Raw genomic sequence first — 11,431 nt, 5'->3', positions numbered from 1 at the left:
AGGAAGGAAGGAAGAAAGGAAGGAAGAAAGGAAGGAAGGAAGGAGTATAATTTAAAAGTAACAAAATTCAAGAATAGTAGATAAAGGGTATATTCATACAGATTGGAGTATTTGGAGAAAACTTGAAAATATAGTTCATTTGCAGAAGTAAGACTTGAAGCAGAGAAGAGGAGGAAATGATTCCAAGGAACAGTAGTGTGAAAGGAACCATCAAGAACCACATGAGTGAAAGCAGTACTGGCAGCGGGGCTGGGACAGGGAGTGGGTTGATTTAGGGAAAAGCCCAGATTGACTGGAGTGAACATCTAGATTAAAGAATAGTATAGGATAAGAGAAGATGCACAGAGAGGACTTGTTTTTATGAAAGGCCTTAGAAGCTGAGCTGAACTGAAATGTGCAAATGTAAAACAGCAAAATCATCTGTTGGTAAGGCAAGTGTCATATAGGTACAGGAGGAGCATCAAGGCTCGGGAAGCGACAGTGAGACTAGGGGACTGGTTTTACTGAGTGTCTTGTGTCCTTCCAAACTTGTGCAAAGTACTACTATCTAATGGATAGAAAGATAAAATGTGGAATTTTTAAAGACTTCTTTTCGTCTTTCAGAGATAGCATCCAAACACTGAGTTCTCAAACCCCCAGGTTGATTACCTATCCTGGTTCCCAGGCTCTGTGCTTTAAGATGAAGCAGGTCTGTTTTCTGGACAAAGGGACTTTGTGAAAATCTCCATTACTTATCAGTTTCTTCCTATGCAACCACTAGGTGAAGTAACATCATTTGTGTCCAGCAAATAACACTATTGCAATAGTCCTAGCAGTAGTCTGGTTTTGAGACTCTGTGAAAAGGTGGAGTAGGGGCATATTATTAATTATGTCATGAGAGAAAGATATAATACCCGAAATTTGTAGAAAGAAACAGGTGATAGCTGTGTGGATTGTCAAGAACTCTCCCCTTTTCAAGTAAGATCAAGCATGCTTAACGAATGCAGAGCGTAAATCAGGATCCTTGTTTTTTTTCAGACATAGGTGGAAAGTCCCTGTCCAGGACTAAATGAAAAGAAAATTACTGTAATACTAGGATCCCATCACTAGTAGAAAACTAAAATCTGTGGTAGGGAGACAATTGAAAGGAAAGAAGAAAGAGATTGATTAAGGGTCATCTCCTCACCTGCTGGTTATAAGAAGAACGTGCAGGGACAATGATGTAAAAGAGAATCAATAGTTCCGGGGTCTGGTTAGCCATTTTCAATTATCTCATTTAATCTTTATAACAACTCTGAAAATAACCTTTTGTACCCCTTTTGGAGGTAATGGTAGAGACGTGGGAATTATATCCTGACTTGAAAAAGATAACATTTATTCCTTTGGAGGAACATTAAAAAGTTAATACTGCTACAATTGTGTAAATCATTCTTCAAGGTAATGCGTTATTAGGATAAATAGGATCTGCAGATCTTGTTTCCTGAGAGTTCAAAGCCAATATAAACTTGCTATAATACACTGCAACAAGCACTGCAATTGATTCGTTTATAAAATACAATATGAGCACAAATTTGTTGGTTTTCAAACATGAGCCAAATTGTTAAAATGGTTTACACACTGGCCGGGTGCAGTGGCTCATGACTGTAATCCCAGCACTTTGGGAGGCAGAGACAGGTAAATCACCTGAGGTCAGGAGTTCGAGACCAGCCTGGCTGACATGGCGAAACCCAGTCTTTACTAAAAATACAAAAATTAGCTTGGTGTGGTGGCACACGCCTGTAGTCCCAGCTACTTGGGAGGCTAAGGCAGGAGAATTGCTTGAACCCGGGAGGCAGAAGTTGCAGTGGGCCGAGATCTCGCCACTGCACTCCAGCCTGGGTGACAGAGCAAGACTCTGTCTCAAAAATAATAATAATAATAAAATGTTTTACACACCTACATGAACCTTAAAAATTAAAGATTGAAACTCTCTGTGTATGAGATAGTAACACTCATTAAAAAGGGCAAGTTTGGTTAATTAAGACAGTAGAAGGCATAGAGAAAATATAATGAAACGATATGTAAGGGAAATGAAGAATGAAAGATGCAGGCAGGGAGAGGAGTACTGTCTGATGAGAGTGAAGATTCTTCCTTCAGGAATGGAAGGGGACGTACAGAGTGAAACCACCCAACCAAAACAAGACTTGTATAGCTACAGATGGAAGGGAAATCAACCAGGAAATTATTTTGGAAACCCCAGTGTAGTTACAAGACTAGGAAGTAATGGTCAGAATGAAGAGTTTGGATTTACTGAGCACTAATATTCTCATAATCATGCTAGGAAATATCACTTGATAAAGAGAAAGATGAGTCGTTTTAGAAGGAGTACATCTCTCTTTTCAGAGGCAGTACCCACAGACAGTTCTCAAACCCAGAATCTGCCTCATCAGTCTCAGTTCAGGTTACTTCGTTTTTGGGGAAGGTATTCCAGCTTCTTGCACTACGCGTTTCAAGAAAGGAAAGCATTCCTGGAAATCCCCAACCATTCACTGGCATGTTTCTTGAACCAATAGTAATAGAGAATGAGGCAGCATCACTTGTCTCCAGCAGATATATCTGCTAAGAAGGTCTAATCTAATCCCTGGTCTTGGGGAGGAGGCAGGGAAGGAGCAGAATGACTCATAAGTGGTGAGAAGAATGGCTGACGATGTAGTTTCATGGAAAGAAATAAGATACCCTATGTGGAGAGACAAGATACCATATTTTGTAGTTGTGAAGCAGAGTAAAGACTGAGACTCTTAGTATTTAGTATTGGTGGGGGAGAAGAGGTTTCCTGATGTTTTTCATGCCTCTGTAGGAAGTCCCTGGTCAGTTTTAAAAGGGAAGGGCATGGCTATGATGCCGGATTCTCTCTGCTAGTGATGCATGAGCACCTGTGGTGAATGAGATGGAAATTATGAAGAAGCCCATGATCCCACCTGCTGATTGTCATAGGACAATTTGAGGGAAAGTCACAATATCATGTACTGGTTATTTTGCTCTAGCAAAGTAGTACTTCCAGGTGTATTATCTCAATTAATCATTATTTTTGTTAACTGCTGAATGTTCAGTTCCCAGCACCAATAAATGTTTGGAAAATTAATAAATACATAAGTAGGTTACTCAGAATTAGCAATTTTAAGAGATTACTAAGAATTCATGATTTTAAAGAGTGATTTTAAGAAATTGTACTGATTTAAGAGATAATTATCAGGATTAAAATCCTGTTCTGCCTAAACTCTAAGCCCAATAATTAAAATTATTGGTTTATTTGAGATCAGCAGCGTATCTAAAATAAAATTCCAATACCCCTCTCATACTGTAGCAGGACAAGTGGCAGACAAAACTCCTCAGACATCGAGTCAAAGAAGGAAGGGGTTTATTCGGTCGGGAGCATCGGCAAGACTTCTGTCTCAAGAGCCAAGCTCCCTGAGTGAGCAATTCCTGTCCCTTTTAAGGGCTCACAACTCTAAGGGGGTGCATGCGAGAGGGTCGTGATTGATTGAGCAAGCAGGGGGTACGTGACTGGGGGCTGCCTGCACTGGTAATTAGATCAGAACAAAACAAGATAGGGATTTTCACAATGCATTTCTATACACTGTCTGTAATCTATAGATAACAGAACCAATTAGGTCAGGGGTCGATCTTTAACTGCCAGGCCCAGGGTGCAGCACCGGGCTGTCTGCCTGTGGATTTCATTTCCGCCTTTTAGTTTTTACTTCTTCTTTTTTTGGAGGCAGAAGTTGGGCATAAGACTATATAAGGGGTGGTCTCCTCCCTTAATACAAAGTCGTATTTTACTTTATCAGAGTTCCTTGGGGTTCAGTTAGTGAATATAGTTACATAGCAGAATGGGAATAAAAACATTGTATTCATGGTCACAAGGTAGAATTCTGGCATCCAACCCACACCTTGGTCAAGTAATTTACTCTTTTGAGTGTCTGTTTCTTCATCACTAAAATTAAAGGGTTGAATTGCGTAATCTCTCATGTTAATACTTAAATCATTCCTGGACCACGATAAATACTAAAAAATATTTCATTTTTATTTCACTGTCATTAGTCATTTCGGTAACTGAAAATACAGTTCACACTGTAAACCAAAAATAAAGTTTAAGCCCTTCAACCAACTAAATGGGCCCTCTGCTTGGCCAAGGACATTTTAAAGTAAACTTGAAACACTAGTTCAGGTCACAATGGGAAGGGGAGGTTGGATTTGCATCATTATCCCTTCCTCTCTCTAGAATTGAGGCACAATAGACCCTCATTAACACTAGAACAAAGACCTTAAGACTGACAAAACAGACTCTTTGTAGCAATAAGATACCAACATGACAGATAGCATGCCTTGAAAGAAATCAAAGTATTTTATCACAAAATACATTTATTTGACACATTTTGAAATGGCTCTGCAAAGCTGTCTCTTGTGGGGAAAATCTACATTCTGTAGAAAATCTTCTTTCCTTTTCAGGTCTTTCCCTTGATCCAGGAGAGAATTATCTAAATTATCTAAATAGCATCTGGCACTTTCTTTTTTTTTTTTTTTTTTTTTTTGAGACAGAGTCTCACTCTGTCACCCAGGCTGGAGTGCAGTGGCACAACCTTGGCTCACCGCAACCTCTGCCACCTCATGGGTTCTAAATGATTCTCCTGCCTCAGCCTCTCTAGTAGCTGGAATTACAGGCGCTAACCACCACACCCGGCTAATTTTGTATTTTTAGTAGAGACGGGGTTTCATCTTTTTGACCAGGCTGGTCTTGAACTCCTGACCTCATGTGATCCACCTGCCTCGGCCTCCCAAAGTGCTGGGATTACAGGCATGAGCCACCACACCTGGCCCATCTGGCACCTTTTTAAGTTTGATAAGAAACATTTACAATCTAGTTTGAAGCCTGCTACTTGGAGGCTTCATCTGCATGATAAATAACAACCTTAGTCTCCACAACCCCTTATCTTAACCTAGACACTTCCTTCTATTGAATATTTAGACAAATTCTTTAGATAAATTGAATCTTCTTTAGATAAATTGATAAAGAATATTCTTTATCTAAATATACAATTTATCTAAAGAATATTCTTTAGATAAATTGAATCTTTAGATAACATCTTTAGATAAATTCTCAAACAATTGCCAACCAGAAAATCTTTGAATCCACCTGTGACCTGGAAGCCCCTACTTCAAGTTGTCCCCTTTCTGGACAGAACCAATGTACATCTTACATGTATTGATTGATGTCTTATGTCTCCTTAAAATGTATAAAACCAAGCTGTAGCCTAACCACCTTGGGCACATGTTCTCAGGATCTCCTAGAACTGTGCCAGAGATCACTGGTCACTCATATTTGGCTCAAAATAAATCTCTTCAAATATTTTACAGAGTTTGATTCTTTTTGTCAACAACTTAATGCAGGGGTTAGGGACACCAATGCCTAACACAGTCAAAAATCTTCATATAACTTTTGACTCCCTAAAAACTACCAATAGCCTACTGTTGACCAGAAGTTTTACCAAGAACATAAACAGTCTAGTCATACATATTTGCATGTCATATTTATTATATTCTATATTCTTAAAATAAATTGAGCTAGAGAAAAGGAAATATTATGTAAAAAATAACAAAGAAAAGAAAATACATTTACAGTACTGTACTGTGTTTATCGATACGGTAAGTTTATGTGAGCTGGTTTACAAGACAAACCATGTGTCTAAAATCGTGAAGAACCACAGCTGCAAACCTCACTCTATGGTGCATATCAAAGAATTCAACTTTTTCCTGTAATGCCAGGACTTTTCTCTGCTCCTTAAGAGCACTTCCAGCATCATTAGTGGCACTTCGTATGGATCCCATGGTGTTATTGAAAGTTTACAACATAACACTAAACATGAAAAATATACTAGAACCTTAAGAGATCACTTTTTACTGCAATACACAATTTATGATGATTAGCATCAGAAGGCATTTTACGCACATACTTGCAACACTCGGACTCACCACAGCAGCAACAGAAAGTGGCTATGAAGTTATTACAGTAACATCCTATGTATTATAGTTATTCGATGCAGTTGTAACTCAATACTGTATTTTTATGTTTGTTTACATGTCTCTTCACTGTGAATGGCATTATGTATGGACTGTAAGTGCATAATTTTTCATAAGTTTTAATTTTTTATAATAGATTTGTGTATATTTTATGGTAGTAACATAAAAACAGACTAGTATCTACATATGTTTCCTGAGTTCATGACATACCTATCTTTAAAAAAGTTCTCAATATTTCTAGGCTACATGATTCGTCTGTGGGTTTTTGCAAACTGTCATATATCTCCAAAAAATTTCAAATGTATTTATTTTTAAAAATCAACCCATAAGAGGACCCATGCAATTCAAACCTGTGTTGTTAAAAAATAAACTATAATTACAAAAAGGAGAAAATAATTTTCTGAAACTGACTTCAACAAAAAGAAAGATAAAATATTTTAATTCTCCTAAAGAAAAACAATTCCCTAATATGACTAAACAATGTTAACTAATAAAAACAGTCCTTTGTGGATTCTTTTTCAAGTACTCCTTAGAGGCAAGACAAGAATATTATTTGTTGAAACTATTTTGGGGGTAATTATACTCAGTGAAATTCAATCAGCCAGTATGTTGATAGCACTGTTTGCACTTAATGTAGAATTATGAAGTGGGATCTTTACTCTTTGACTAAGAAATATAAGTCTCACAAATTAGGCAAGAAACATCATAGCTTAGTTTTTCATCATTGTATACTCATGAACTTTCCAACTCACTTCCTGAAAAACTGGCCACATAGCTACAATTGTTTGTCACCACCTTGGTAACTCCATGTGGATACTTTGCTGAAAGCCTGGCATGGTACCTGTGCTTCCAACGCACAATTTCCTAACATTCTGTGCTTGCCAATTCCTAAGTAAGGGTGAAAAAGTTGAACTCCTTGTCTTTTGTATGAACCAGTAGTTGGAAAAGCGTGTCACACCTCATGCAGGAAGTTATAGACCTAAGTAGGGTTTATTGAGGCGTCCTATAGATCTCCCTAGAATACAGAAATTCCTGTTAAGGGAGGAGAGGAATAACCAAGTGATCTGCCATTGTCGTTGCCGAAAAAAAAATCAGTATTCATGTGAAAGAGGTCTACTGTATGAGTTAAGTCTTGGTCCAAAAGGAAACCTCCATATACATGCAATGTAAGTAGGGATTGGTCAATACTTTTTCGGGTGAATTCTCAAGTGCAAGAGAATATTTTAACTGCAACAGTGCCTCATTGATGTCAATACACAGCTTTCTTTCAGCGGGGCTACTGGTTGTTGGAGAAGGTACAGGACTTCCAAAATCCAAGTGAAGAAAAAGTACAATGAGTCATATTCTTTTTTGTTTAAAAAAATAAAAATTAACACACTACTTTTCTTATAATATTAGTAACACCTGCCCAATAAGAAAAGATTGGAAGTCTACAAAATTAATAGAGACAAATTAATCTGTCATTTGTTCATTGTGAGATAATCACTATGGGATCCACTCTCCAATGCAACAGATTTTTAAAAAATTAGAGCCTCTGAAAAGCCTCTTAAGGACAAACAGCAATAATGAGATATCTGTTCAAGAAAATATCTGAAAATTGACAAGAAAAGCAAGAGTCTGTGGTATTTGAACCAAGACTATGCCCTCCCTCTCTCCTGCATGCCAGCTCAGTGAGGTCAGTGAGGCATAGACTCCACTCTAGACTGCTACGGCCCAGAGCACAGGCCTCCCGCTCCCCACAGCTCCATATCAGAGGGATTTATTTCTAGGAAGGGCAGGAATTCAGAATCCCTCATCCTGCCCCCAGCTACCTGTTGCTGAGACTATGCTCCAGACAAGTGCAGTTGAGAAGTGAGAGCACCCTTCTTCTGCCCAACTCCCACTTGTGGAATGGAGAGTCTGCCTTGAGTGTGGTATGCTAAGACTCCTGGGGCCCTAATAACCTTTTACCTGGCTCATGAGGGAATGACTCCACTCCAGGAGAGGCAAGCCAATAGGACAGACAGCAGGCTGCTGGCCACATCCTCCACTCAGTGCTCCGTTCCTAGAGTTGAGGAGTCACTCAGAGAGAAGCTTGCCACAATTACACCCAGCTCCAGAGCCCTGACTTAGAGAGTTTGCCTGGGAGGAAAGGCACTATATTAGGAATGCATTTTAGGAACATAGAATATATTTTATATCTATTCTATATGAAATAGAGTATATATCCTAATGCATTCCCAAAGGAAGTGACCTCATTTGGAACAGAACATTGAGAAAATTAAACCTAAGGGCACTCTCAATTACAGTAGAGGTTGTGGTGAAAAGCAGTAGGGGGGAGATTTGTGCATCTAATGCAGGTACAGTTTAGACTGTAGGCTGGTTAGTTTACAGAAGAGATTTAGAGAATAAAATAGATGGGAGGAGCCCTCCTGAAGCAGAACAAATATCAAACACTAACCTCAGAAACTTTCATAGAAGGACTCACTATTTTATTGGATTACTTTGTAGAGGAATTTTGCCCCAGGGCGTTATTGAAAACAGTGATAATTAATGGACTTCAATGGCTGGGTTGGTGAGGGAAAGAGTGAAAAAGAGTCTTACAGCACCACAGTCATTTCAGGGTAACCCTGGATATACTCAAAGCTGGGCCTCCTTGAGGTAACATCAAAAGCTTAACACTGTGGGATGAAGAAATGAAGATAGACTTTATTAAAAGAACCCAGACGATCATTGTTAATCACATAAACAAACAAGCAAATAAGCACAATGTGGGAGTGGTACCCAGAGTTGCTATAATATAGTTCCTAAAATGTTCATTTTTCAACAAAAATTATGAGCTATGCAAAGAAACAAGAAAGTATGACTAATACACCAGAAAAATAGAAGGCAGCAGAAATTGCTCATGAGAACAAATTTAACAGAAAAATATTTAAAGTAGCCACTATACATATGTTTAAATATATTCAATGTTTTAGTCAGGATTCTCCAGAGAAACAGAACCAAAAAGATATGGATGGTGATTGACTTGCTCAATTATGGACGCCACAAAGTGCCACAATATGCCATCTGCAAATAAGAGACCCAGGAAAGCAGGTGGTGTAATTCAGTGAGAGTCAGAAGGGTTGCAGATCAAGAGAGTCAATGGTACAATTCCCAGTCTGAGGCCAAAGGCCTGAGAACCAGGACATGGGCTGGAGTCATGGAGGGAGGAGGGGAAGAAGGAGCTCTGGTGTCCAGGGGTAGAAGTAGATGTATGTCCTAGCTCAAAGAGAAAGAGAATTCACACTTCCTCCACCTTTTTGTTCTATTTGGGTCCTCAATGGACTAAATGATGCCCACCCATATTAGTGAGGGATATCTTCTTTATTCAGTCTTCTGATTCAAATACTAAAATATTCTGGAAACACCCTGACAGTCACACTCAGAAACAATGTTTTACCAGCTGTCTGGGCATCCCTCAGCCAACTCAAGTTGATACATAAAATTATCCATTACATTCATAGATCTTGAGGAAAGGATGGCTAAAGAAGTGAAGGAAGGTGTGATGGTAATGTTGCATCAAAGAGAGAATAACAATAAGAAGAGGTGCCGCTGGGCGTCCTGGTTTGAATACGGGCTCAGAAAGCTGTGAAACTCACTCATTTCTTGAATCAGGACTTACTTCGGTCCTGGATGAATAACCCTGAAGATATATGCTTAAAATATTGCTAACACCAGGATTTGTATATGGGTTTTCTTCCCCAAGAAAGCTATAAGCAGTGAAAATTTTGCTGTTTCCCTGTGTCTTTCTTTCCCTCTCTCCCTTCCCCCTTACCCAAAACTAAAGATAAAAGAAATGTTAACTGCCCGTTTTTCTGTAACCAGCAAACCTTATCTAACTTCTCAATTCCAATTCCTTGTGGACATACTTTATAAAGTCCTGTAAGATCCTGTCTCTTTTGCCATGCCACTACAAGGTCATAAAGTAAATAAAACCTAGGTTGCAATTCCGGTTTTCCTCAAGATCTAAGACATGGCACAAAATAATTTACTGCCTTTGTTTCTCAGTCTGGTAACATCTTCCCACCGCACGTATTTCCCACCTTTCTGGTAACATTTTCCCACCAGCACGTATTTCCTGCCTTAAAGAGTTTAAAAGGCAATCACCCAAAACCAGCAGTGGCTACTCGTTCAGGACCCCTTCCACGCTGTGGAAGCTTTGTACTTTCACTCTGCTCAATAAAGCCTACAGCTTTTTCTCTCTATTGGTCCTTGTCTCTATCACTTGCCGCAGGCAGCCACCACACCAATTCTTTGGCATTACAACAATAGTGATAATAGTTAATTGTCTTAGTCCATTCAGCTGTTATAATAAAATGCCTTAGACTAGGTAATTTATATACAACAGAAATTTATTGCTCACAGTTCTGGAGGCTAGGAAATCCAAGATAAGAAACAGCAGTTTCAGTGTCTGGCAAGGGCTTATCTGTTTCCCAGACAGTGCCTTCCACCTGTGTTTTCATACAATGGAAGTGGTGAATAAGCTCCCTCAGCTTCTTTTCCAAGAGCACTAATTCCATTAATGAGGACATTAGTCCATTCCATTAATGAGGACATTAATGAGGACATCCTTCATAACCTAATCACCTCCCAAAGACCCCACCTCTTAATACCACACACTAAAAACTAGGAATTGGGCTTCAAAATATAAATCTGGGGGCAGGGGACACAAATATTTAGACAATAGTATAATAAAAAGGAACCAAATAGAAATTATGGAGTTGAAAAGTGCAATAATTGAAATAAAAATTCACTAGAGGGGGGTCAACCATAGGTTTGACCTAGCAGAAGAAAGAATTATAGAAAAAAGTTTAAACTATATTTCAAAAGATTTTGGTAGGTCTATGCCATACTACTTCCTCATTATCTCTGCCTTTTAAAATCTAAAGACATATTCAAAGTGTATTTAATTATAACATTTCCCTTGAAAGTACGCATTATTCTCCAAATGTGCATAATTTATCTTTTTCTAAGAAACCACTTACTACTTAACATTATAAATGGGTACTTCTTTTGTGTCCCATTAGACCATAAGCCCCTTAAGTTTAGACCCTGTTTTCCACAAGTCTGCATCTTCCACCATGCCTAGAAAATAGCCTTGATTCAAAAACTATTTCTTGTGTCTTTAAACAAATTGAGTTGAATTCCACACAGAGGGGTGTTTCTCTACAACTCTACACTGTTCCTACATTCTCTAGTGTTTTCATATTATACTTACCTCCAACACATTCAATTGTTCCTGGTCTCGCTCTTCTTCAGTCATAAGTTACAACTAACAAATGAATTATATAAAAACAATAACAACCGCTTACCTCATTCTCATGTGTGCTTTTTTAGGTACAAATTTCTAGGGATTAATTCAAACACAAGGACT

General features: G+C 38.5%; 1 pseudogene; it reads right to left on the bottom strand.

The window, feature by feature from the left end:
• The window catches only part of LOC111535154, a 96,947-nt pseudogene extending 95,707 nt beyond the window's left edge, over positions 1-1,240 (bottom strand).
• Positions 1,241-11,431: the final 10,191 nt, after the last annotated feature.

Source organism: Piliocolobus tephrosceles, chromosome 5 (assembly GCF_002776525.5).
Source record: "Piliocolobus tephrosceles isolate RC106 chromosome 5, ASM277652v3, whole genome shotgun sequence".
NCBI classification, from domain to species: Eukaryota; Metazoa; Chordata; class Mammalia; order Primates; family Cercopithecidae; genus Piliocolobus; species Piliocolobus tephrosceles.
The sequence above is the reverse complement of the archived record's forward strand: the minus strand, read 5'-3'. Positions and strand labels throughout refer to the sequence as shown.